The sequence below is a fragment of the Triturus cristatus genome, chromosome 8, assembly GCF_964204655.1.
Source record: "Triturus cristatus chromosome 8, aTriCri1.1, whole genome shotgun sequence".
NCBI lineage: Eukaryota > Metazoa > Chordata > Amphibia > Caudata > Salamandridae > Triturus > Triturus cristatus.
The window spans coordinates 1,296,361,625-1,296,388,119 of record NC_140591.1 but is presented as its reverse complement, the minus strand read 5'-3'; positions in this window follow the sequence as shown (position 1 = coordinate 1,296,388,119).

Genomic DNA, 26,495 nt, shown 5'->3' with positions numbered 1-26,495 from the left:
TGCAGGTATCCAGGCCAAACACCTACGACGACTGCAACGCATTCAAAACACCTCCGCCCGGCTGGTCCTTAACGTCCCTCGCCGCAGCCACATCAACCCCCACCTGAGAGACCTGCACTGGCTCCCCGTTGAAAAGAGGATCACCTTCAAGCTACTCACCCACGCACACAAAGCCCTCCACAACACCGGACCAGCCTACCTCAACGGCCGACTCAGCTTCTACACCCCCACCCGCCAGCTCTGCTCCACCAGCCTCGCCCTCGCCGCTGTCCCCCGCATCCAACGAATAACTGCCGGCGGAAGATCCTTCTCCTTCCTCATCACCAAGACCTGGAACACCCTCCCCACCCACCTGCGGCAGACCCAGGACCTGCTCACCTTCAGAAGACTCCTCAAGACCTGGCTCTTCGAGCAGTAGCAGCACCCCCCCAGTGCTTTGAGACCCTCACAGGTAAGTAGTGCGCTTTATAAATGCATTGATTGATTGGGTGAGTGTTTGTATGGGTGTGTTAGTGAGTGAATGTATATTTCAGTGGTACATGTGTGAGTAACTACATATGTGAAAAGCAGTATATATGTGTGTTGGAGTACATAAATGGCTATAAGTGAGAGTGTGTGATTGTGATTGTGGCTGTATGGATGAGTGTGTGCTTGTATTAATGATTGTATAAGAACATAAGAATGTGCTAGTATTTGTATGAGTAAGTGAGCTGGTGTGTGTGTATAACTGTATAGGTGAGTAAATGGCAGTGTGATTAATTATTTGCATGACTGACTAGGTGTGTGAGTACCTCTATGGATGAGTGGCGGTGTGTGAGTGTCTATATAGGTGTATAAGTGCATATGATAGTCCTGTACTGAGTGACCATAAGTATGAGTGACTGTACGGGTGAGTGAGTGGATGTGAGTGTAAACCTAAGAATCAGTGATTGGGTATGTAGTTATTGGTGTTGGTGTGTCTATGGTTTTGAGAATGTCAGTCTGTAATTTAGAGTGGGTGTATCAAAGGTTATATTAGGGTGTGAGAAGATACATTAATTTATCACATGGATGATGTCATCAGTGATGTCATCAGTGATGTAATATGTGACATCATCAGCAGTGCATTGTGGGGGTGTGAGTTATGGTTAGCTGAATTAACTATAACGGGGGAATTATTATGGTTTTGTACGAGTGAAATGTCCAACTAACTATAACTTTCCCTTAAACCTATGTTTTTTTCAGTGAATTTTTAAGGTTTTTTTAAATGGTAATTTTAACTATAACGTGCCTGAAACCTATGGTTTTTTAAGTGAATGTCAAAGGTTTTTTAAATGCTAGTTTCTAACTATGCCTACAGAGGTAGGACATGTGAAGAAAGAAGAAAAAACGCACAGAAAGAAGCAAAAGCAATGCAGAAAGAAGCAACATAAGTCCACAAAGACGAAGAAAAGTGCAGGAAGAAGCAAGACATGTGCAGAAAGAACCGACAGAGGAGCAGAAAGAGGCCTTGTTCTAAAATCATCCTGTGCCCACAACTTTTTCAGACGGCTACTGCTGGTAACTGACTCTGACTAACCAGGCCTAGAGCCAGTGCTATGCTAAAAGACACTTAGAATACAGTGAAAACACCTACATACACTAGGGAACACTATGCGTTGCGGTACCCCTGTGATTAGCATGACCTCCTCTGTAAGTCCCTAGTACATAATAGGGAAGGGTGATTAAAACTACCTCTTAAAACACGCTACGGAGCGCGTTTGCACAGTGGTGAAGGGAGGGGGGCGCCTGAGGTGACATGTGTGCAAACACGTCCTGTGGCAGTTTGAAGTTGGGAGATTAAGTCCTCTTGAATCCTGACGGTCCCTGGGGTCCAACTAGCCAACCAGGTACCTCCAGTAAGCATCACAGAGCTGCGTTGCAGAGAGGTGTAAAAAGGGGCATGCCCTGGCCCATCTCTCTACAACGCAACACAATGGTGCTTTCTGGAGGTACCTGGTGGGGTTGTTGGCCCTCAGGGACCCTCAAGATTGAAGAGGAATTAATTCCATAACTTAAAATGCTCCACAGGGCGTGTTTGCACACATGGCACCTCAGGCCCCGCCTCCTCCCTTTACCACTGTGTAAACGCACCCCGTGGCGTGTTTTAAGTTGGGGGATAAAGTCCCCTTCAATCCTGAGGGCCCCAGGGGGCCAACTAGCCTACCAGGTACCTCCAGTAAGAACCACAGAGCGTTGCAGAGGTGTAAAAAGGGGTGTGGCATTTACCACCTCTCTGCAACGCAGTGCTGTGGCACTTACTGGAAGCACCTGATGGGCTAGTTGACCCCAGGGGCCCCCAGAATTGAAAGGGAATTAATTCCCCAACTTTAATCGTGCCACAGGGCGTGTTTGCACACATGTCACCTCAGGCACCGCCCCCTCCCTTCACCACTGTGCAAACGCGCCCCATGGCGCATTTTATGTTGGGGATAAAGTCCCCTTGAATCCTGAGGGTCCCTGGGGTCCAACTAGCCCACTAGGTACCTCCAGTAAGCGCCACAGAGCTGTGTTTCAGAGAGGTGTAAAAAGGGGCGTGGCCTGGACCCCTTCTCTGCAACGCAGCTCTGTGGCGCTTACTGGAGGTACCTGGTGGGCTAGTTGGCCCCCAGGGACCCCCAGTATTGAAGGGGAATCAATTCCCCAACTTAAAACGCGCCACAGGTTGTGTTTGCACACATGTCACCTGAGGCCCCGACCCCTCCCTTCACCACTGTGCAAACACACCCCGTGGTGCATTTTGAGTTCGGGGATTAAGTCCCCTTGAATCCTGAGGGTCCCTGGGGTCCAACTAGCCCACCAGGTACCTCCAGTAAGCGCAGCAGAGCTGCGTTACAGAGAGGTGTGAAAAGGGGCGTGGCCTGGACCGCCTCTCTGCATCGCAGCCCTGTAACACTTACTGGAGGTACCTGGTGGGCTAGTTGGCCCCCAGGGACCTCTAGTATTGAAGGGGAATTAATTTCCCATTGTAAAACACACCACAGGGCGCGTTTGCAGTGTTTTGCTAGCAGGGGCGGGGCCTCGGCATGATCTCCGTGTTTATTATAAATAAAAAAAATTTGAAGGGGGGCTGCATGACTCCCCTTCTTTTGACTTTTTTTGGGCCCTGGGGACCCCATACCCCAGCGCCTTACCCCCATTTAAAAAAAATAAATTGATCGGGAATGGGGCCACGTGGGCCCCCTCCCATGGCCAATTCCAGCCCCGGGGACCCCATCGCCCGGGGCATGGCCACATAAATATTCATTTTTAATTACGGAGGGGGGCTGCGTGGCCCCCCTCCTGAGGCCTCTATTGGCCACGGGGTCCCCATCCCCCGGGGCCAGCCTTTATTTTTTATTTTATTTTTATTTTTGGGGGATGGAGGCTGCGCAGCCCCCCTCCCGGGCCACTTCTCGCCCCGGGGACCCCATTCCCTGGGGCTGGCCCACTCCGTTGGGGACCATTTGAGGAGCCCCAATGCCCCCACGGTCCCGCCGACTCCCGGCGTCCTGCGGGAGCCGGCATTGCTTTTCCACATGGGGAGCTGCTAACATGCAGCTCCCCTTGTGGAAAAGCAATCTGCTTTGCTTCATTGAAGCAAGAGCAGGTTTCCCTACTCTCGCTTCAATGAAGCAAAGCCGTTTGCAATGACAGGACGGGAGCCGAGGCTCCCGCCCTGTCATTGCAAACAGCAATATCCCGGGGGTGGGCACCCCGGGACACCGCAGGAGCCAGCTCTGGGGGGTGGTGGTCCCCAGGGCCATCAAGGGCTCCAGGAGGGGGGCCGCCTGGCCCCCTCCCACCTATTGCTAAGCCCCGGGGGGTGGCGGTCCCTGGGGCTAGGGGGTCCGTAACAGACCCTCTAATTTGCATATTAGTGCCCCGGGGAGGTGGCGGTCCCGGGGGGTGGGGGGGGCACGAGCCCTCCACACCGGTGTATATCTTTTTAAACAGAAGCCCTGGGGGTAGTGCCGGCCACCACTATCATCATGAGCAAAAAAATACAGCAATGAAAATGAACTAATATGACCTCAGCTTGACTGTGTGCTGTGAAGCCTGTGGGGAGAGGGATGTGTGCAGGGGAGGAAGGCATGAGTGAGTGACATAAATGGCTTCCACCTTGTTCAAGATGGCCTATGCACATAAATGGTGCATAACGAAAATACATTATTAAATAGAATTATACATATCATTGGAAATTTGTTTGGAAGGCAATTACACTACATCAGTCTGTAGATGCAAAATTGTGTGTGAAAGTGCATGTTACACATTGCTAATGATATTCAGAATACAATTCTACTAAATTGTCCCACTTCTCACTAGCTTTGGATGATACAGCCCAATGTGGACAACTGAAAGTGGAGAAAAGGATCATAATGGTGTGCATCCCATAACAACTGATTTAACAATTGATGTGATTCTAATCATTCAGAGGACTGGTGAAGTATGGCTTGAGTAGCCTAAAAATAAAATGCTTGACCACAGGGACAGCACTGCTTAACCCCTCAAGGTTCAGCAGGAGGGTTAGTGGCCTTGGCCATTAAGACAAGTAAGGGCCAGATGTATGACCGTTTTTGGCAGTCGCTGAGGGGCATTTTGCCCTTTGCGACCACAAAACACAGTAGCACAATGTACCAACCCTAGTTTGCGAGTCGTTGATGTAATAGAGACTCGCAAAATAGGGTTAGAGACTTGCTATTAGGAAGGGGCGAAGGGCGTCACTTCCTAATAGCAACTCTGAACGCCATGTCAGAATGTTTTGCGCCATATTTGCATTTGCAAAACACTTGCAGTTTACCACTTTCTTCAAAAGGGTGGTGAACCATTCGCAAAAAGGAAGGGGTCCCCAGGGGATCCCTTCCCCTTTGTGAATGGGTGCGCACACATTTTTCAAGAGCAGGCAGTGGTCCCAGGGACCACTACCTGCCCTTAAAAAATTAAACAAAAACGTTTCATTTCTTTTATTTTTAAGTGCATCCCGTTTTCCTTAAAGGAAAACGGGATGCATTTTTTTAAAAAACTGCTTTATTGACAAAGCAGTCCCAGACATGGTGGTCTGCTGACCCCAGCAGGGCACCATCCCTGGGAGTTCCAGCCATTCCCAATGGGGTCGCAAATTGCGACAGCCTCATTAATATGTATGAGGCATGCAATTTGCGACCCCATTGGGAATTGCAAACAGTGTCTCTGACATTGTTGTACATTGATGTTTGCGACTCACAAATTGCAACTCGTAATTCAATGCAATTCACGAGTAGCAAACATCAATGATCATAAATCTGACCCTAAGTCTCTTAAATTGATTGAGATACATGGTATTTGAATACATGAACTAGCAGCATAAAGGACTTAACAGACTGTGTCATAGTGCTATATTACCTGACAGTGTCTATTTAATCAGTGATATTTCAATTCAAGCGGGCAGGTGCTGCTGAGGGCAATTGAACATGTCAATACAAAAGTGATACACATCTGACGCAAAGTCTCTCCATTTGGCGAGGAGCAAAATAAACGCAGCAAGCAATGTATGACATAACTAAACATACCATAAAATGACAAAATATGACATGAATGACAGCACAACAACTCTTAACTAAATTAAACGGGCCCGATTCACAGAACAAACTTAAGACAAAATCCTAAACTTAGTACCATTTAGGTATTCACAGAATGCACTTACTACTTCTGGTATTCACAGAATGAACTTACTACTTTTGCGATTCACAGAATAAATGTACTACTTTTGCTATTCACAGAATGGATTTAAGACTACTAACTTTACGTCCGCACTCGGGCCAGAAATTCCGGCCCGGAGGCGGGGCTTCCGGGCCAGAGGCGGAGCTTCCGGCCCAGAGGTGGTGATTTTACATCTCCGCCACTGGCCGGAATCCCCACCTCCGGGCCGGAAGCTCCGCCTCCGGCCCGGAAGCCCCGCCTTCGGGACGGAAGCTCCGCCTCCGGGCCGGAATTTCCGGCCAGAGTGCGGACGTAAAGTTAGTAGTCTTAAATCCATTCTGTGAATAGCAAAAGTAGTAAGTTTATTCTGTGAATCGCAAAAGTAGTAAGTTTATTCTGTGAATACCAGAAGTAGTAAGTGCATTCTGTGAATACCAAAATGGTACTAAGTTTAGGATTTTGTCTTAAGTTTGTTCTGTGAATCGGGCCCAACCAAACCAGACTTAATTAAGCTTAAGCATTACTAAATAGAACAAAAGATAATTATGAATGGTGATTATTCATTTTTGCTTTCACCATTGCAATGCTTAAATGTAAATATTGAAAAATAACATGAACCATTAACAACACTGGCATTGCTACTACTAAAATTAAACAAACATATCTACACATTGATTAATATTAGATATAACGTATAGGTTTATTGCACGATGACATAGCCAAACCCTGTTGTCTTATAGATAAGGTTATGTTTCCTTACCGACCATAATAAAGTAATCTTTCTCCACAGTGTAATTAAAAAAGAAATGATATAGTATTTGAATGTTGTGTCCTTGGCTTGATAAGACTGTGTTCAGTGCTCGCATGTGCAGCCGAAATATTTCAAATGTTCAGGAATTCAGCAGTGTGTGTAAATCTGAAGTAATTTGCAAGGAATTGTTTATTTATAAATTATTAGAGTCCAGCTGTTTTAGAAATGGAAACTAAACAAAATGTCTCGTGTAGGGTTAATCTATTACCATACTTTGTGCGCTGTATGATTACCGAGCTATCAGAAAAGGTGAAAATGACTTAACGCGGAGGAGAAGGACACTTCTTCATGTAGAGAAGAATAATTGCCACTTGAATTCATATGAATATTAGCGTTCATGTCCTAGTTCTGGAATATGTTATTTTGTGAAGAGTGGCAATTCACTGCAAGAAAGTATTGCACCTGTCTGAATTATTTCCAGACATATCAAGGCAGCTTGTATCATGACTTGATGATGGCTCAATAATGGTAGTGGGTGAAGAAGTGAGCTTTTGTGTCACAAAATTGAATTATTAAATGTTGTCACTTAAATAGATCAGTCTAAGAAAGGTTGGGCCTAGATATTGGGGGCTTATTTACAAGGAACTTGCCCCACCAATGTGTCAAATTTTTTGATGCTTTAGAGGTGTAATCACTGCTCCATATTTACAAGGTGACGTATCAATGAGAATGAGTCACTTTTTAGACTCATGTTTCAAAAGGAGCCTCTGTCAGAATTGCCTGCGTCATGTAAGTATTAATATTTGCAAGGTAGATGTTCTGTCACAATTTCTACATAAAAGTGATACATGGATATTTATGTTATCAATATATAGGGGGAAATAGAGGTAAAAGACTAGGTTCACCCTCCAAATGTACATGAATCATAAACAACCTGAGTTTTCAGGTAAAAGAACCTAGCTCCAAATATTTAGGGTGTCAGAAATCAATTGGGTTCTGAAAATCACCAGAGAAAGAAGAAACATTTTTCTTTCTTGAATCCCCTCACTCACCAGGGTTTCCCCACGGTGACATGCTTCATCATTGGGGTCCTCCCAGTCCTCTACGGACTGAGGCGTGCTGCGACTTGCGGATTACGTAGGAGCACTGTAGTACCAATTATGTGTAGTGCAGGAAAGTGGAGTGGAGTGGGATATTGTGAGTATTTAAAATAATTAACTAGTGGGCCAAATAATTTTATTCTTGCTCCTAGCTAATAAAATTAAAAACGGGGTAATATGCTGAAGGCCCTAGCTATAATGAGATAGGTGTACCTAGCATATTGTCAACCAGTTTCGAGCTTCCCCTAGCTCTTCCTCAGGACCAGCCCTGTGCAAAAAACCACTCCTAGTCGACCTGATTAAGGTGCAAGAAAATCCAATGTGAGACGCTGCAACTAATAAGCATGCGTTAGGAAATACATACGTTTGATCAATATCAGGTAGTATCTGTAGGGTACACAAAACAAATATATTAAAGGAACAAAAGACTAATAGCGTCATCATAAGGTCATTTGCAATAAAACTGTACACATAAGTGTTGGTAGATTCCCTGCTCTTTGGTGCCACTATGTGGGTCAAAAAGAGACGTCGATTAAAGAGCACTCTCCATGCAAACGCTGTGCTTGAAAATTGATCGTGAATGCTAAAACCTCGTGAAAAATGACACAAAACATACAACATAAAACACACACAAACTAACTTGTACGAACAACTACATACATCTTAGGAAGCAAAATTGTGCCCCATGGTCTCGGAGGGGGTGTGGATATCTCGTACACCTGTAAAGTTGTAAAAAGGGGATGAGTAAATGTAAGAGTTCGCCGTGTCGGCGGCAGCTCTCCCTAGTAAAAAACGGGGGAAAGGAATTAATGTACGATCCAGATGGGCCGAACCAATCTCCCAAAGTGCCTCACTTACTTGTATATGGACAACCACACTCTTGTTCACCTGTATGGGAGATTCCCTCAACGGACCACATACTAGCGTGTCCATGTTCAAAGTCCGGTTATATGTGAGTGTTTCCGCTAGCGGGCGAGAAAACACAAAGGAAGGACTCTGAACATGTTCCTAAAGGTGCGGCCATGATGGATTGGGGCCCCATCGTGAATGAAATAGGATTGTTAACTAACCCAATCTCGAGGGAAAAGGAATAATACTCCTGAGAGATATATTATTTATTATTCATTGTATTGTTACCTATGGCAGACATAGTCTATGTATGAAGCATAGTTAATAGAAGCGCTAGTCCAAAAACGTGGTTGTGGGACTGAGGACAGTCCAAAAAGTTGTCAAAACCACTACCAATGTCGAGGAGCCAAATGAAGACTGGTACTAATGAGATTCTTAAATATTAAAGTTAAAATGCAATACGGTGGGGTTTTACTAGGTGGAGGTTGTAAAAATATTTATGAAAAAATCTTTAGGGGAAAAAAATGTTATCATTATTTTTATCAACAACCGGTTGCAGATACATTTCCCTACATTTTATACAAATTGTCCCCAAGGGATGTCGTCATTGAGTCCCTGGGTGTCTGATCGTAATTTGAACACCCAACGTTGTTCTTTTTCATCCAGTTTCCTCTCAATGTTAGTGTGATTTTTTATGTGTTCAAGAATGACCCAGTTGAGATCGTTTGGTGTATGTTGTTTCTCTAAAAAATGAGTAGTCATCTTGGTGTTGTTGTGTTTACACCTAAAATTACTTCGGTGTTCAATTATTCTTGTATTGACTTTCCTCGTGGTCATCCCCACATACTGGAGATTGCAAATGCAGGTGATGAGATATACTACACCTGTCGTGTTACAATTAGTAAAGGATCGAAGATCCCATGTCATGCCGTTGTTACAAGTTACTTTTTTGGTGGCTGTAGTCGAATGACAGGCGCTGCAGTTACTGCATGGGTAATGGCCCTCAGGTAATGGATGGAGGAGGCGTTAAGGTCCTTCAGTAATAGCAGAGTTAGGTCGTGTGTGCACCAGATAGTTCCTCAGATTTTTTGCTTTTTTATGACTGAACATTGGCTTTTGTAAGTTCAGGCCTCCACTGTTCAAGATTCGCCAATTTTTTTTTATTATTTTAGTGACTTGATCTGATGCACTATTGAAAGTGGTGATACAGATTTGTCTTTTGTGATCTTTATTCGTGTCCTCTCGTTTGTGTTCGAGTAGTGCCTCTCTGTTGTTATTTGAGGCTCTTTTCATTGCCTTGGACACTAAATGTTGTGGGTATTGTCGCAGTAGCAGTTTTTCTGATAGGTCATTTGATTGGATGTTATAATCTTCTTTCTTGGTGCAATTGCGTCTCAGGCGCAAAAATTGCCCAATTTAGAAAAATAGAGTAATATTTAATAAATTATTAAACACCAAAAGAGCAACAATCCAAACAGTAGAACAGAGTTGTAAATATTATAAGTTTTTAATAAAATCTAGTGCCTAAAAGATCAAAGCACCAGCCGTGGGCAAATGGTTATATGGGAACAGATCAAAGTTGAAAAAGATGGCCGACCACGATGGAACATGGTTTGGATACAAGAAGTGTATTAGGCCCAGTAAACGCTTACCTTTGGACTTAAGAAATTCTGGGAAACAGTGTCTGAGAAGGTAAAGTTCAATAAAGAATGGCTGTAAAAGACATCTGAGGAGGGAGTGCCATCTTCGGATGGCCTTGGGTCAAAGTTACAGTAAAGATTTTCATGTTCGGACTTAGTCGCTGAAATGGAAGCCTAAAACCTCCAGTGTGACTAGCCAATGGACTATATCCTGAAAACAGCTCTGCGGGGTTGGATACCCGTTTGGCCAAAGCCCACTGGAAAGGACTTGCGGCTGTGGAGAACAATGTAGGTGGAGAGGCTGCAAAGTCAATCCGACCGGCAATTCACCTCGGGCCGATAGGTTGGTCCTGGTCTTCTCATGGTTCTCAGTGCTCTTTTGGTCATTCGTGGTACAGTAGTAGTTTGGCAGAGTCCACAGAAGGTCACAGCGGCAGACAGCCCTCTGAGAGACCTTCCACAGGTCCAGCAGTGAACTGAAGAGTAGGTCTGACAGTTCTATTTTCAAAACCCTGGTGCCCTTCTTCTAAAAGGTGGAAGAAACTTCTCCCCAGCCAAGATGGCTGCAGTGACAATGCAGGGTTCTTAGGCCCTTTGTGAAACGGCAGAGCACATGTTATTCAGATGTAAGTGGGGTTGTGCTCAGCTCTGCCCCATCCTACAAGCAGATAGCCAATTGAGTCACACCCAATCCTTCTATTGTGGTACCTTCTGGGAGGAATTCCCAAAGTCTGTCTGTCAGCTACACCCAGTCATGTTACATAAGACAGGCTGCAGGCACAAAGGGCTAAGGACAGGAAAATGCCAGCTTTCTAAAAGTGCCATTTTCCAAACTGTAATGAAAAATCTGACTTTACCATTAAAGAAGGTTTATGATTACAATTTCGTAGATACCAATCATGAAGTATCTATGCTCCTGATTAGGAATTACAGCTGATTCATTGCAATAAGGAATCCCCAATGTTATCCTGTAGAAAGGGGAGGCGTTGGAGTAATGAAAAACTAATTTAAGATGTTTTTACTACCAGAACATGTAAATCTGAAAAGTACATGGCCATCTTTTTAAATAAACATCACCCTGCCCTCTGGATTGGTTAGGGCCTGCCCTATGGATGCCTTATATGTATTAAAAAGGAAGGTGTAGGCTTGGCAAAAGGTTTATTTTTCATGGTCAAAATGGTTTAAAACTGCACACACAGGGTGCAATGGCAGGCCTGAGACATGTTTAAAACACCACTTAAGTGGAGGGCACAATAAGTGCTTCAGACCCACTAATAACTTTGAATTTACAATTCCTGCCTCTGTATAGTACCACTGTACTTGGGACTTACAAATAAATTATATGAGCCGATTGGGTGTAAGCAACTGTTTCCAAGTTTAAAGGAGAGGCCCAACAACTTTGGCACAGTAGCACTGATAAGCTGTGGTAAAGTGCGCAGAGTCCTAAATACTGCAAAAAATAAGTCAGCAAAAACAGAAGGATTGGATTCAAAATGTGGGGGAAAACCACACCAAGGATGTCAGGTTCATACAGATGATATGTTTTTGTTAAATTGACAATATGAATGTTTAAATGTATTGTCCATCCATATTAGAGCATGATGTGTATTTTGAAATTTGTTACTCACCGGTCAAGTATGAATTGAGTCCTTTTCATCGCAAGTTTGTTGAATTTTTTTAATTAATCTTTATACATTCAAAGAGAATTCTGCATTCATATATACGTACACATCTAGCCACCACGGGCATGCATTCATGCATATATTAACTTGTGAGATCGGGGAACGTGTGTGTTCATTTATTTTGATGTGCTCTCAATATCTTTTTGTATATAATTTATTTGGCACTAACAATGAAATATGGAAATGTACTGCATTTATGCAATTGATTAATCCTTAGGTTTTTGTGTTTTTTCTAGGCCTGGGTGGAGTTTGCGGAGTGTCACTCTTCTGTATTCCACAGTGTTGCCAAAGAACTCCACCTAATTCCACAGAGTTCTGCAAGCAGGTGGAGTATTGCTTGGCCAATGGCCGCTCCGTGCCCTAACTCAGACATGCTGGTGGCAGAGGGCAGGGTGGGCTCCTAGGGGCCTTGTCGGAATTGTCAGCAATCTATTGTCAGGCGCTGTTGGTGTAAACTGTGTAAACTGATTGTAAAAGTCAGGGCTCTTGAGGGAGGGACTTGAGAAGAAGAAATGGGGATGATAGAGGAGGCGAGGGTTAGCCATCCGTCCTCGCCAGCTGGGGCTAGGGGACCAGGCATCTGACAAGAGGATGGGAAGGTGGGAGCTATTATTGGTGTGAGGTGAGCTTTTATGCACACAACTGTGTATTTAGCCTGTGGTACCTTATTTCGCAACTGTGTTGTTGTTCCAAGTGTTCTAATTGTTTCTCTTTGCATTACTAGAGTGTTATCTCTCTCATAGAATAATCCTTTGTTCTCTTTAGTAGTACTGCACATAGTATTGTGATTGCTATTTTACAGTGGTGTGCGTTTTGTGCTGTTCGTTTGACCTGAACCCTGGAAAAATATCTTATGCAAATGTTATTATTGAAAGCATTGTGTACCCACAGCCATTGGTTGAACATTGTTGTTACTTTGATTACTGTGGTACACTCTACCTAAACTCACTTACACACCCTCTCAAGTGAAAACTGGGACTGCTGTTCATTATCGAAGAATTAAGTAACACTACTTCCTGTTGTGGAATTACCCCCTCATTTACATTTTGGCAGACTGTCCCCATCCGCCAGGGGAACCTAAAAAAAACCTCCACAACCCTGGTGTACTATTGCCCATCATATTTAGAGATCTCTTATTGGAGCTCTCTATGCCTTCACAGGAACCACCAACAAGGTTGCTTCTCGGAAGGCACCTAAGGTTTACTGGGGGCCACCATGTTTCATTCAGCCAGTGACAGCTCCTCCGCTAAGGCGGCGGAACATAGCCCCATTGACTCAAAAGGAAAAATACAATGATAATAATATATAGTTATTATCATTTTATTTTTTCTATTCAGTCAGTGGCTCGCGGGATGAGCGGGGCTGGCCAGAGCAGTGGGAGCAGTGGTTTACACTCCTTAAGGGTGCATGGCTGCTTGGTCGGCCCTTTAGGGCCAGCAAAAAAGTCCTGCACACTTTGCATCTTCCCCACTAGGCTTGCTTCACAAAGCATCGTGAGGAACATGCAAAGCCTACCATTACACCTCTGAGTGCCTTGGTTTAGCGCTCAGACCAATCACTATGCTGCATTGCAGCGTTGTCATAGGCTATGGAGAGACTGGAAACCAGTTGTTTAAGTTACTTCCTGGTGCAGGTGGAGACAGGAAGAAGAGGGTGGAAGAGAGGTGGCGGCTGGCCGGCCAAGGTAAGTATTCTTTTTTTAAAATGTATTTCCTTCCCACCCCCACAACACGGCCTCCCCTCCCCCCTCGCCCCCCCTACACCCGATCAGTAGCAGCCGCTACTGCATCCAGCCACTCAGAAATCTTTATTTATTTTTTTAAACTGCGTTAGTGGGAAATTGTTTTTTTTAAACAAAATACTAATGACTACCATGGGAGTTGTCTGCCAGGGTGCAGGGGTCCTTATTGTTTGTTCTCTTTGGGACTGCTGTGGTTTTCCTGGTAGCCCAAACAGAAAAAAGTACATCAGACTTTCTGCCCTAAAAGAGTGAATAGTCTAATGTACCTACACATAAGGCCCCAAGTCTGTTGGACCATCGGTGGAAGGTGTCCACTGGCTGAACCAGTGGGTGCACCATCAGCCCAAACATGATTGTCCGACTAATTCTAGGTAGAGCAGATGCTTCGTAATTTTGGCTAACAGGGTACTCCAACAGGTTCTTAGACATGAAAACTGTGGGCTAAGTTTTTAAATCACCCCACCGTGCCTTTAGTGCTGATAGACCTTAACTCTTACCTTTCCCTCCTTTAGAAAGTTTAATGGCCCCTGTAACTACCAAATCTACATAACTCAGCCTGACACAAAGTCACTTAATCATTTTTCACATCACCATTTTACATTTAGGAAAGCATGTCAAATAAAGTGAAAAAATGGATTTCCACACACCATGTACCCCATTATGTGGCTACTAGTGGTTGCTGTTGCTTTAAATGAAAGCTGAGTGTTTAAATGTGTTAAATTGAACCCCTGTTTAAAATTAAGAAATCGGTTCCACTCATTACTATGCTGTGGCTTTCAAGCTCCGATGAGCAACGACTCTGCTCTGCTGTCTCCAACCGGACACCGTCCATTGGCTTAGGCAGTGTTTCATGGGCTCTAGTACAATGAAGGAAATAGGCCCTCTGGCCGATGTTTGAACTGTGAAATCCAGGAATAATCAAAGTTCATTGGACCCTCAGACTTCTGCTCCCTGGTGCCACTGCAATGAGATCCATTGAAACTTCAGGAACTGGTATGCATATTGTCACTGTAAATTCATTCAGTACCTGGTAGTGCATCACATGCCTTGTGTCTCTTGCCAGTCCAAAAAGCATATGTCACATTGCCAATCATAGTGTGTGCATCATGAGGCACCAGCACAAGTCTGTGCAGCATGCTTTCGATACATCAAGTCTTCATATTTTAGGGCATATTTGCAAGCCCCTATTGTCATAGAAATGTCACTTTTATCGATGTTCCTGTGGCGATAGGGGCTTCGCCTTAATTACAAGGTGGAGTTTAGCCACTTAACATGGCTTAACACCCACTTGTAAATAAGGCACCGTTTCACGCTATACTTAGCATGAAAGGGGTGGGCACTGGGTGTTGCGTTGGGCTTTCCACCACATCACCCATTGATTTTGATGCTGCCCCCAATTTACAAGGGTGGCGTAAATAAGAGGCAGCACTAAAATTAGGACCAGGCAAAACCTGGTCTTCACCTGGCGAAACAAGGAGAAATGCTTTATTTCTCCTCGTTTTTGCTGTTTCTACGTGTGCAGCACACATGAAATAGCAAAACGCCATGAATGATTGTTTATGTCATTCCTGCATATAAAAAATCATTTAAAAAATAACGATTTGCAACTTCTATGTGTGCTGCACATAGACGTTACAAAACATCATTCTGGATTGTTTAAGTGCAGGAAGGAACACCTTCCTGCACATTAGCAATCATTCTCTCATCGCAGACATTATTACACTATGGTACAAGGGTGCCTGCGTTGGTGCTAGGCAGCTGAGTTCAGCACCAGTGCTAGGGAAAATGCAGGAATGCACAGTATTGTTGTAAATATGGTGCATCCCTGTGTTTTCAGAATGGTGGAGCGCGGCGTTAGACATTTTGACTCAATGTTCCGCTCAAGCCATTCTTTTGTAAATATGCCCTTTGTCTCCTTGTTCAAGGACTAAAGCATAAAGACAATACAATTTGCAATGTGTCTAATAAACCGAGGTTACCCTATCAACTTACGGAATGCAAGCGTCTCTGTGTTCAATCAGAAGTTGTGGTTAATATGTAAATTAAAATAAAACACAAGGATCATTTAATGTCAGTCCCTAGAACAAATTAAGGGCAGAAGGCACGAGCTGCATGCACTCCTGTGCTTGAGTAGAATAAGACCACTTGGCATGTAGCAGTGACTACAAAACGGATTTAAATCTGCTTGTAGATGTTATTTCCAGTTAATTTTATATGCTGTAAATAGGTAGCAATTAATATCGTCGCCCGAGATCATTTGCACTGGATTGTTTTTGCATCCACTATTTACACCTTGAATTAAACGACAACAAAGTTTGATTGCAGCAAGCCCCTTTAGTGACTTTCGTCTTAAATTTGAAGACATTATGAGAAATATTTAACCTTCATTCTCTTACCAGCAAGTGCAGTTTCCTCCCTTTTCCTTTAAGTCATTCGACATGTTTTTTATTGCAATGACTTAATCATTGATGGAAAGACTGCGCCGTTCCCTAGTTCTGACAGAGCAGATTACAGAGCTGATGGACTTTAACTTTTATTAGCTTGCGGTGGTGTACTGCAGTAGAGCTCTGCTGGGGATTGTTAAATGGCATTACTGCAAAGAGCCTGAGTGCATATGATGAGCTACTTCAAGTGTCCTTCTGAGTGCTCATTCAGATTTGAAGCTAAAATCACTTAAACTAATGCGCTAGAAATGTGAAAAATAGCCGCAGAAATTCCACTTCAAAGTTCCATTTTGGATTGTAAAATAATATAATAGCTACCGTGTCAGGCAAATGCAATTTTATTCCTTCTCAGAACATCTTCGGAATCTGTTGCACAATAGTAAACTATTTATTACACTTTTTAATGGAGTCTAATAGCTATAGAAATGTATCATTCCGTTAACACGCTGCGAAATCGTGCATTAGCTTCACATTGGATAATAGCTGACCAGTGCAGGCAAATTGATTTTCTTATGAAACCTTAAAGAGAAAAAGAAGAATGAAATATTGGTCCAACTACCTGTTTAGAAAAACAGTCTGACTGGAATCTTGTTCAGTATCCAAATATGTGATTTGTACATACAAATGTCAGATGTTTGACTATTGATTTGATAAGTAATTAAGGTATCCAAATAAAAGAAAGTGGGGATTAAAGAACTGTGGTGTTTGTGAGATTTAAGGAGTACACAAAGATGCATTTTGCATTAGAAATTGTCTTGCCACTCCTTTCTTGTTCTAGTGTGTATTTCCTTGCAAAGGGCTAACCACCTCTGCAATACGCACCATGTTGTCAGGAATTAGTTCAATAGTTGTCCCTCATAACAGATCATAGGAAACCTGCCTTTTCTGCATGGTTACCCTGGAATTTTTCAACTGTACTAGAACCTGTTTTTGTTGTTGGTTCATCGCACTCAGCCTCAGATTGTTCCTAGGTCCCAGAATACCGCAACCATTGACTAACATTGGTGCGATGTGCTTTATGGCACTATTTTTACTTAAACTTTGCAAATTGATGTCTGTGGTTCTCCCTATTGGAGTGTTGTCATTCTGTTTACTTTATTTTACTCTATGTTTCTCATTCACTTTCGGGTTTTTATTGCTTTACTTTTTAACTTTGTTACTGGTTTGTTACTGCATGAATACTTTACATATTGTACTAAGTTAAGCATTTCTGCTGTGTGCCATCGCTACGTGCGGGGTGGGAGGTTTCTTGACATAAGGTTAATTTAGTGACTTGAGGGTTCACCCTGAGAAGGGTTGTGATTATCCATTGAGGTGGGTATTCACTCCAAATAATAATCTTATATAGATAATAAGGTAGCCCCTTCACCAGAGGTCTTATTCTTACTTCACGTTCTAGTCAAAGACAGATATTAGGGGGAGGGGTGTAATGACTGGAACTGTGAAGACTTCAAAGCACTCCCGTTCTCTGTAGGGAAAGAAAGGGTTGCTTTTGGGGATGCCATGCTGGCTGCTGGGTCTAGTTGTAGTCTTGACTGGACAGGTCTGTTTATCAAAACATTACAATGTACGTGCATGCCTTGGGGCTGGTGTTTTTTTGGCAATGTTGTCTGGCTGGAGTAGGAAGAAGTGTGCCACAAACGCCAGGCTTATCAAAACAGGGTTGGAGATGGACAGACTTATAGGTATAGAGACCCAATACTGCAAGGGATTTCTGGAATGATGGACAGGGACAGTGCAAACTGGAACTCTCTTCAGAGATACAAGTTGTCCAGGAAATAGTTACACTCAGATGACACTTTAGGGCCATTTTGAACTGGACTGTGGCCCAATGGTGCAAGGGATTTCTGGAGTGAAGGCCTGAGAAGGTACAGATTGCAACTCTGCTTAAAGATGCAAGTTGTCCATGGCAAATTCACACCAAGAACAACATTTGGGGCCATTTTAAACTGGACTGTGGACTCTTGTTTCTTCCAGTCTGCTTCACATGCATTTAGTACAAAAAGCTGGCCATGGACCAGGCACACATATTCTTCTTAAAGGACCTAGGTAGCAATTTTTAAATATGCCAAGAATTAGGGAAGGATGAGTAAGATGTCTAATGTTGTTTGCATACTGATTGTTCAGAATCTAGTGTGACAGATGAATGGTTTAAAACTGGGAGTATCTGAAAGTCTTGCCAAAGGATGACATAGTGGAAGCTCAAAGAAGTCTAAATAGGTTTAAGGAAATAGGTTTTCACCTTTATTTGTCCATTCAACAGAAACTACCAGATTGAATTATTTCTTATTCATCCTGCATCTGATGTGCTCTTGACTATTTAGTCAGAGTAAATGACTGAATAGTGGGGGCAAAGTTGGCGTGTGACTAGCTGCCACGACTCTCACCGCCACTCTCGATGAACTGATCGCTCAATGAGCAACTGCTTAGCCTGGGACTGATACTGTCGAATTGTGCACGTTGCTGCAGGTAGTTCTACAGTGGATTATTGTGAGCGCTCCCTACCACCGTCTATTTTCAGTCAGATGGGGCTGGCGGCTATGGCGGCACTGTGGGATCCCACTGAATCAATCAATGGCGTCCAGAGGCAGAAAACCGGGGAGAACGCAGACTGCCAGAATCTCTAGTGGAAGCGCAGCACTGGCAGGGGTCAGTCAGCCAGAGGAGACCTGCGGAGCAGCAACCAACGTGAGACAGCGCAGTGGGCTGGAAAGCCAAAACAAGAAACAGGAGTGAAGAAGACAACAATCAAAATGGCAATTCAAGTAGAGAAGGGATCAGCACAACCTACTGTTGCTTCCATGTTTTCTCGCCTATCAGTCAACTTACAGAAAAGTAGTGTATCTCCGGAAGGAGGGGGAGATAAAAACCTAGCAGATGATAAGAAGAACTGCGGCATGAATGAGAGGGTTTTAGTGGAAGCTGAATCCTGTGTGCTGTTGGATGGTGGGTTAGATGTCCTCAAAACCCCAGAAGCTTTACCTGATTTTTACTCTAAGAATTTAGTAGAGAGTGGAGGAATAAACCAACCACTCACTAAGGAGCCAGCGACACAAACAATAGATGTTGAGAAACCTGGCCAGTTGAAAGGAGGTCCGGGGGATTTAAAGCTGGATACACCATCAAGTGCAGGGACCTCTAACTCCTTACAGCAAGGCAGAGGGGAGTTGTCACCTGATCTACCAGGAGCGAAGTTTTTCTCATTAACAGACGATTCAGACTCAATTGATCAGGGAAACACCCTCTCAGTAAGTGAGCCTCTCTCGGACTCCAGTAGTAGCACATCAGTCGATGAAGTTCTAGTGACATAGAGGAAGAAATCTGTAAGAAAGGAAAAGGGGACAGATAACCAGAGGAAGAGTGCTGGCAGCTAAATGGGACTACTCAGACACTTAGCTGCTATCTCAGGAAGAGGGGGCTGAAGAACACCCAAAGGAGGGCCAAAAAGAAGACACACAATCCCAAGAACCCTCTCTGATGGCTATTTATGTCCATTAAGCAAGTACAAGAAGACACCAGGCACGATGGGCAAAGAGCAAAAGTTGCTGCAAAAAAGGTACAAGCTGGTATCCGTAAGCTTAATAAAGCATGTGGGGAAATTGCTGAATGGTTGACCTCTGTGGAGAATGGTTGACCTCTGTGGAAACACGGACTGAGGTTTTAAAAGTTGAGGTCAAATCTCTGAAACAACAAAGCACCAGCCAAGGAGCGATGATTTCAGATGTAGTGTTTAAGCTGGAGGAGCAGTAAAATCCCAAGCGAAGAAACAACCAGCACTTCTTACAGATTCTGGAGGGAGTGGAAGGCAGAAATCCTAAAATTTGCATTCCCTGACCAACTGAACTGGGACTGGGATTCCGAAATCCAATGAGCTCACCGGATTCCACTAACAATGAAAAATCATGCGCAAGAGAGAACAAGAGTGATGCTGCTATTTTTGAAAATTTCTTACTAAGATAACTAGTATATGATCAAGCCCAGCCCAATGCTCCAAAAACCAGCAATAGTGTGTCATTCTTTGTCAAACCTGACTTTGCCCACGCTACAGTGGAACGATGCTGGCACCTATGACAACGTTTTCCCCCTTTCAAAGAATGGGGGCTGAGGTTTTCCTCCAAAATCCAGCCAGACTCAAAATTAAAATATATTAAATATAAAGGACTATACATAGTTTTATGTGAGAGATTCAATCAGGAATACATGAAAGAATTAAGAGGGAAGGAGAAAGGGGGTGATCCTTCTAAATGAATGGATGGCCACTATACTAAGCTCCTCCGGCTCTAAGATGAACATTGGGACTAAGTAGTTGGTTTTACTGGCTATAATAATATTGTGATGAGAGAGCCAGTGGGGCAGTATGTCAGATATACATCTCTCCGGCTGTGCCTGATTGCCCTCATACATGGTAGGGAGTTAGGGGGGTAGGGTGGTTTACACATGAGACGTAGACAGGTAATGGCCTTTGATGGGTCGGTGTCACGTTGGTGTGATGTGGGGTGCTTATTTGGACATCTGAAGTTTCAAAATATATTTCAGGTCAGTAGAATACAAAGATGGGTAGACTGTGGATAGCTACGATAAATATCAGTGGGCTAAATGATCTTGAAAAAAGGCAGATGGTGACACAAGGATATTGTCTACCTGCAAGAGACTCATTTGGATTACAAATAGGCAGCCCTTCTAAAGTATCTGGGTTATAATATAGTGGGGCAATGACACAAGGGACTCGCACTCGGGGTTGCAATTCTAACACGCAACAAAAAGATGCAGTCGACCAATATAATGCTTTCTCCTTATAAAACTCCGCGGGAATCCCATTTGGGCCAGGGGCACCATTGGATCTCTGTTTCTTTATAAGTTTGCATACTTGGTTTTCCATTATCATTATTGTATTAGTATTCTTTTCTTCTCCTACTCCATTTATACTACAATTAGTGGAGTTCATAACCATGTCTGGAATAAGATTCAAATGCATATCTAAAAACGTAAACCATTCAGATTCAGTTACTGTTGAAGAAGTAGATTTCCTACAAGCTCTATTCAATGTGTTTACTAAAAGCCAGAAGTCTCTTGTATTACTCCTTTTCCAAGTATATAAAGCTTTAGCCCATAACAATTGTTTTACTTGCATTTTATCCTTCCAGATCAATGTCCTTACTTCTGCATTTATCCTTTTAAATGTGTCTCTATGAATTTGATTACCTGGGTACTTCTTTACCAATCTTAGGGTTCTATTACGTTCTTTTTCTAATAAATGACATTCAGACAATATTTTACCCATTGAACATGATGCTTTTTTTCTCCACTTTCCTTTATTACTATATTTTTCAGACTAACTGGAAATTAATTCCTTTATAAAGAGGGACCATTTTTCAATAGCATTGGAAATATCTCCTTTAAAATATGACTCAACAATTGCTTGTGCACTAATTGCAATCGAATCTTTGATGTTTTCTGACTAATAACGTTTCTTGTAATTTACTGTTACTATTTCTCCTGGAAGTGTCATATAGTTTTCATATCTTAACCCGTTTAAGTTTAACTCTATTATTTGCTTATCGTGGTCACTTCCTTCCGTTCCCTCTATCTGGCATGACAGAATTTTGTGAAATAAGTTCAACAATGCTATGGTGTAATCTATTATGGACCTATAATCACCTGCTTGATACTTCCATGCAGGTGGCAAGTCTTGCGGAAATCACCCATTTAGCGCCCTTAAGCCTATAGTTTCTAATTCTGTTACAAAAGTCGTACCCGTTTTTTCATTCTTTCGTTCCTTCAAATCCACTGCAAGTGAAAAACTGGGGATTGACCATAAGTAATTCTCTTGTTGTATTTCAACATCTCTAACATAAGACCACAACATATGCATGTTAAAGTCACCAGTAATGATAATCTCAGGTTGGATGTCATAGTCCAATTGTTGCAATATCATAATTATCAAACAGTTAGCCATTGTTCTTCGTGAACCGGTATCAGGGTGAATATATACATTAATTATTACAAGAGATTTAATTATATTTTGTTCCTTGTAAAGTATTTTGACAATTAGAAAATCCTTTAGACTTTTCACATCCATTTCACTTTCCATATTTAGTTCAGTTATTCTGAAAATAGCCAAACCCCCACAGGATCTGCCATAATTACTTGTTTTCTTGGACAATGAATAGTAGCCCTTATAACCTTATAACCTGAAAGAAACTAAAGCCCAAGTCTCTTGTAGACAAATGATTTGAAAACAGCACAAGGTGGGTAATTGCTTGTTCTGAATCTTTGCTTGAACACCATTTATGTTCTAAGAAAATATTCTAATCCTTTCATTCATGATTGTTGACCCCCTTAAAGGAACATCGTTTGGAGTGTGTCAATCCTGCCTGACATTATGTATAGCTGCTGTTAGCCAACCCAATTTTACAGTATCTAATAAATCTCCTTTATTCTCCTCTAATGATCTTAAGACATGCCCATTGGTCATACCTATGGGATTTTTTAGTATTGAGTATTTCTTCTTATTATTTTTTCTTTTTTGCTTCTTGTTTTGTAATTTTGATGAAACAAAAGGGCTACGATAGGAGGGTTGGAGGAGGGTTGTTGTTTTTATTCCCCAATCCAGAAAAAGATTATGGGGCTCATTTATGAACCCCTGCGGCACTTTTGCGCCACCGGTGCGTCACTTTTTGTGACGCACAAGTGGCGTAAAACATGCGCCATGATGCGCCATATTTACAAAGTGACGCATCTACCTAGATGCGTCACTTTGTAAACCCCTGCGCTACATTATACCTGCATCAGGTATAATGTATGCAGGGTGGGCGTTCCCACGTAAGTAAGTATCGTAGAAGTGACGCAGTGAAATCTACGAGATTTCACTGCGCCACTTCTAGGGTGCAAATGCGTCAATATCTTGCGCCTGCCTCACAGCAGGCATAAGACTGACGCAGGCCCTTTCACATGGGGCTTGCCCCATGTGAAAGGACACATTGCTGGAGTTGCGTCACTTTTGTGACACACTCTAGCAATGCGTCACTTTTGCGCCTACAGATACGTCAGAAATACTGACGTATCTGTGACTCCTTGCGACATGATGCGTCATACTGTAAATATTACGCATCATTGGAGTCGCAGGGAGGGCGCAGTGAAAAGTGACGCATCACTGTTTTCACCCAGTGATGCGTCACTTTTCATAAATGAGGCCCTATGTTCTTGCGTATTAAGACTAGCAGCAGTAGATGTTGTCCAGGTTACTAATGTTGATTCTTGATTATTGTTATTGATTACGTGAAATTCAATTGATTCTATGTCAGTACATCTAATTTTCTCCAGTGAAGGTACTACATTACACAATTTTAATATGTTTCCACGGTTCAAGATATCGTTACTACCCCTAGATTTATATTCCAGCGTAAAAATTCCTGCATTGCTCCCTCTTTTTGATCAGGATTGTTTAGTTTAATTTGTTGCAGGCTATTTTCGTCTTTTTCTTGAACATGCTCAGTGAATTTCCCATTGTGATTACTAACAGTTTGAGGCCAAGATTGTTGATGTTTATGTAACTGCTTTCTCTCCATTCCCAGATCTTGTGGTAATTTAATATCCCTCCAGTTTTCTAACACATCTCTCTTCACTTCAGCCCCTCTAGTGGTCTCACTCTTTGCTCTTTTCGGTTAAAGAACTGTATAAGGATCCTGAGGCTAGAGTCTGTATAAATGAGGACGATACGGAAGCCTTTAACATTACAAGAGGAACGCGACAAGTGTGTCCCTGCTCACCTCTCCTTTTCGCGTTGTATATTGACCCTTTCCTGAAATATCTGGAAAGGGCTGCGTATATTCCCCCTTTAGGTATGTTTAAGCAGGAAAGCAAGGTACTGACTTACGCCGATGTCATAGCCCTAGTTACCTCCTACCCTGAACGGGCTATCGGGGCAATTGAGAAGCAGCACGGAGATATGGTGCATTCTCAGGTTTTGCCCTGAATAGGGATAGGGCGATGACTATTATTAATGAATTTGTATCTTTTACCGATTACAGGGTAGTAAAAAAAGCTGTTTATCTGGGAGTCAGGATAAGCTCTGATCTGGATGAGGAGGTACAGGAAAGCCTGGGACCATGTGCTGAAGAAAACCAAAAGGCACTAAAAAGGGTGGATAATCAACACTTAACACTGATTGGGGGAAGTAACTGAATTAAAATGGTATTCTTTCCTAAAATACTCTACTTGCTAAGAGCAATTCCCCTCGTTTTCTCGAACTATTGGTTAAAGAAATTCTAAAGCATTTTTGCACTATTTATTTGGACATATTTGAGACAAATACTTGTCTTTACCCAGGGAATGCGGCAGACTGGCACTTCCTAATTTAAAGCTATACTGGTGGGCTTCTTTAATGGTACAATATACAATACTTTTGAGGGGAGATACTAGAAGAGATAGCATTAAGGATCCATCCCCCTTTGAGTTACTGATTGGCCCTGAAGCCTCTGTCTATTGCACCATCTAGAGTATGGTTATTACAAAAGGGTTTGTTTTAAGACACTGCTCACGGCATTCAAAGTATGGACTTCGGTAGGCTGGTTATTAGGGATACGGAGGCTAAACATTTATACTCCACTGGGGCAAAATAGGAATCTGCCTGAAATTTTATTGACCCTTATTTTTATAACTGGATAAAAGCGGGAAGTGATCAAATAGGTTGCTTTTCTACACCTTGTGGGATTATCACATATGAGGAACTGAGAGTGAAATTTGGTCTCACTCATAGAGTGTTTTTAAAATATCTGCAGATCAGAGACTATTTACAAAGGAAGGGGATTGGGGCGGAGAGATTTAAGAAGAATGAACTGGTGGATAAAATAATACAGCCTGTGAAAACCCCGCATTGGGAACTTGTATAAAATGCTGAATTAATATATGAAGACTGATATGGAAAGTGGAAATTGCAAGAGAAGCTAGATATAACTGATGTAGCTTTCCAAAGTGCCTTCTCAAATACTCTAGCGACCCTGATACCTGCTAACCTTCAAACTCAACTTTATAAAACCTGTTTCGAACTTTATAATATGCATCATCAGATTGCTAAATGGGTTAAGGGGAAAGGTGTGTATTGTCCTTGCTGCGCGTTGCATAAAGCTGACCTAATCCATATGTTTGCTACCTTTAAAGAGCTTGGGTTGCTAATTAAAGAGATTAATGAATTCTTAAAGAGGAGATTACTAATACAGATTGAGGTAACCCCTCCGCTAATACTATTGGGAAGAACTAACTTGAGAGTAGAGGATGGAGGCTCCCTTGTAAGTATAGCAGTGACAGTGTATAGACTATGCATTGCCTCAGCATAGCTGGATTCCCTTTCTCCTTCGTTTCATTAATGGTTAGCTCAATTTTTAGTGACCTATAATGTAGAGAAAGCTATATATATGCGAAAGGGACCCAGGGCTAAAAAGTAAGGGATAGGAATTTGGAATTACCTTGCCAACCGGTATAACATCCGGATGCCTAAAAGAGCAGTTTTACTGTGTGGACATACTCTGGGTCATCACGAAAAACATAATCAGGGACAGTCAGTCCAAGCTACATTATATCCATATATGAACTGCAATAAAGCACTTTTGAACCCACTTTTTAAAAGTTTGTTTGGGCAATAGGGTTGAATTTATAGAAAAACACAGCACCTCTGCACTCTAAAAGTCCTTATTCCAGTCTTAGATAGTATACAAACAATCCTGGCACTATTCCTAAGACTGCTCACAAACGTATGATACTTTCAATGAATCATTACAAATAATTTCTCTGGTCATTTACAAAAAAGTTTTAATTGTCTGATGACAGTGCTTCACTTGGCAATCAGAGACCATATTTCATAGAGCATATGAACAAGGATAATATTTAAAAAAATGATAGTCGTGTTTCTGATGTTCCCTCGATGTTAAAAAGATGATGGCAGCTGACATGTGTTTCGTTACACACTGTAACTTTTTCAAGGCATCAATTGCTAGGTCCTTCCACTACTCTACGTGAGGAGTAGCCTAAAATTTAAGAAGATGAGAGAATGCGCCAAGTGAAGCACTGTCTTCAGACAATTAAAACTTTTTTGTAAATGACCAGAGAAATTATTTGTAATGATTCTTTGAAAGTATTATACGTTTGTGAGTAGTCTTATGAATTGTGCCAGGATTGTTTGTATACTATCTAAGACTGGAATAAGGACTTTTAGAGTGCCGAGGCGCAGTGTTTTTCTATATTAAGAACATGGAAGCTCTTAGGAACTACCATGTAGTGACATCTTTGGGTAGTGGGATGTCTTTGTGATCTCGAGAGGCACCAAGACTTGGAATTTGTTACTTGTTGAAACTCATTAGGTTATCGATATGATTGATGTGCTACTGTTTATGCCACCACTGCCTTCTTGTTGTGTTTGTATAAGGGTTGAATGTATGTTTTTTTATTTGCACTAGCACTTTGTGGACTTCTTACGCTGCTATATAAATGATATATGAAATCAGAAACTTTTCACTGGTACTAATATTTCTGCACATATCGCACAATTGCACTTTTAATTTGCTACTAAATGATGAATTGTAATGAATATTATCCACACTCATGAATGTTTTTGTGA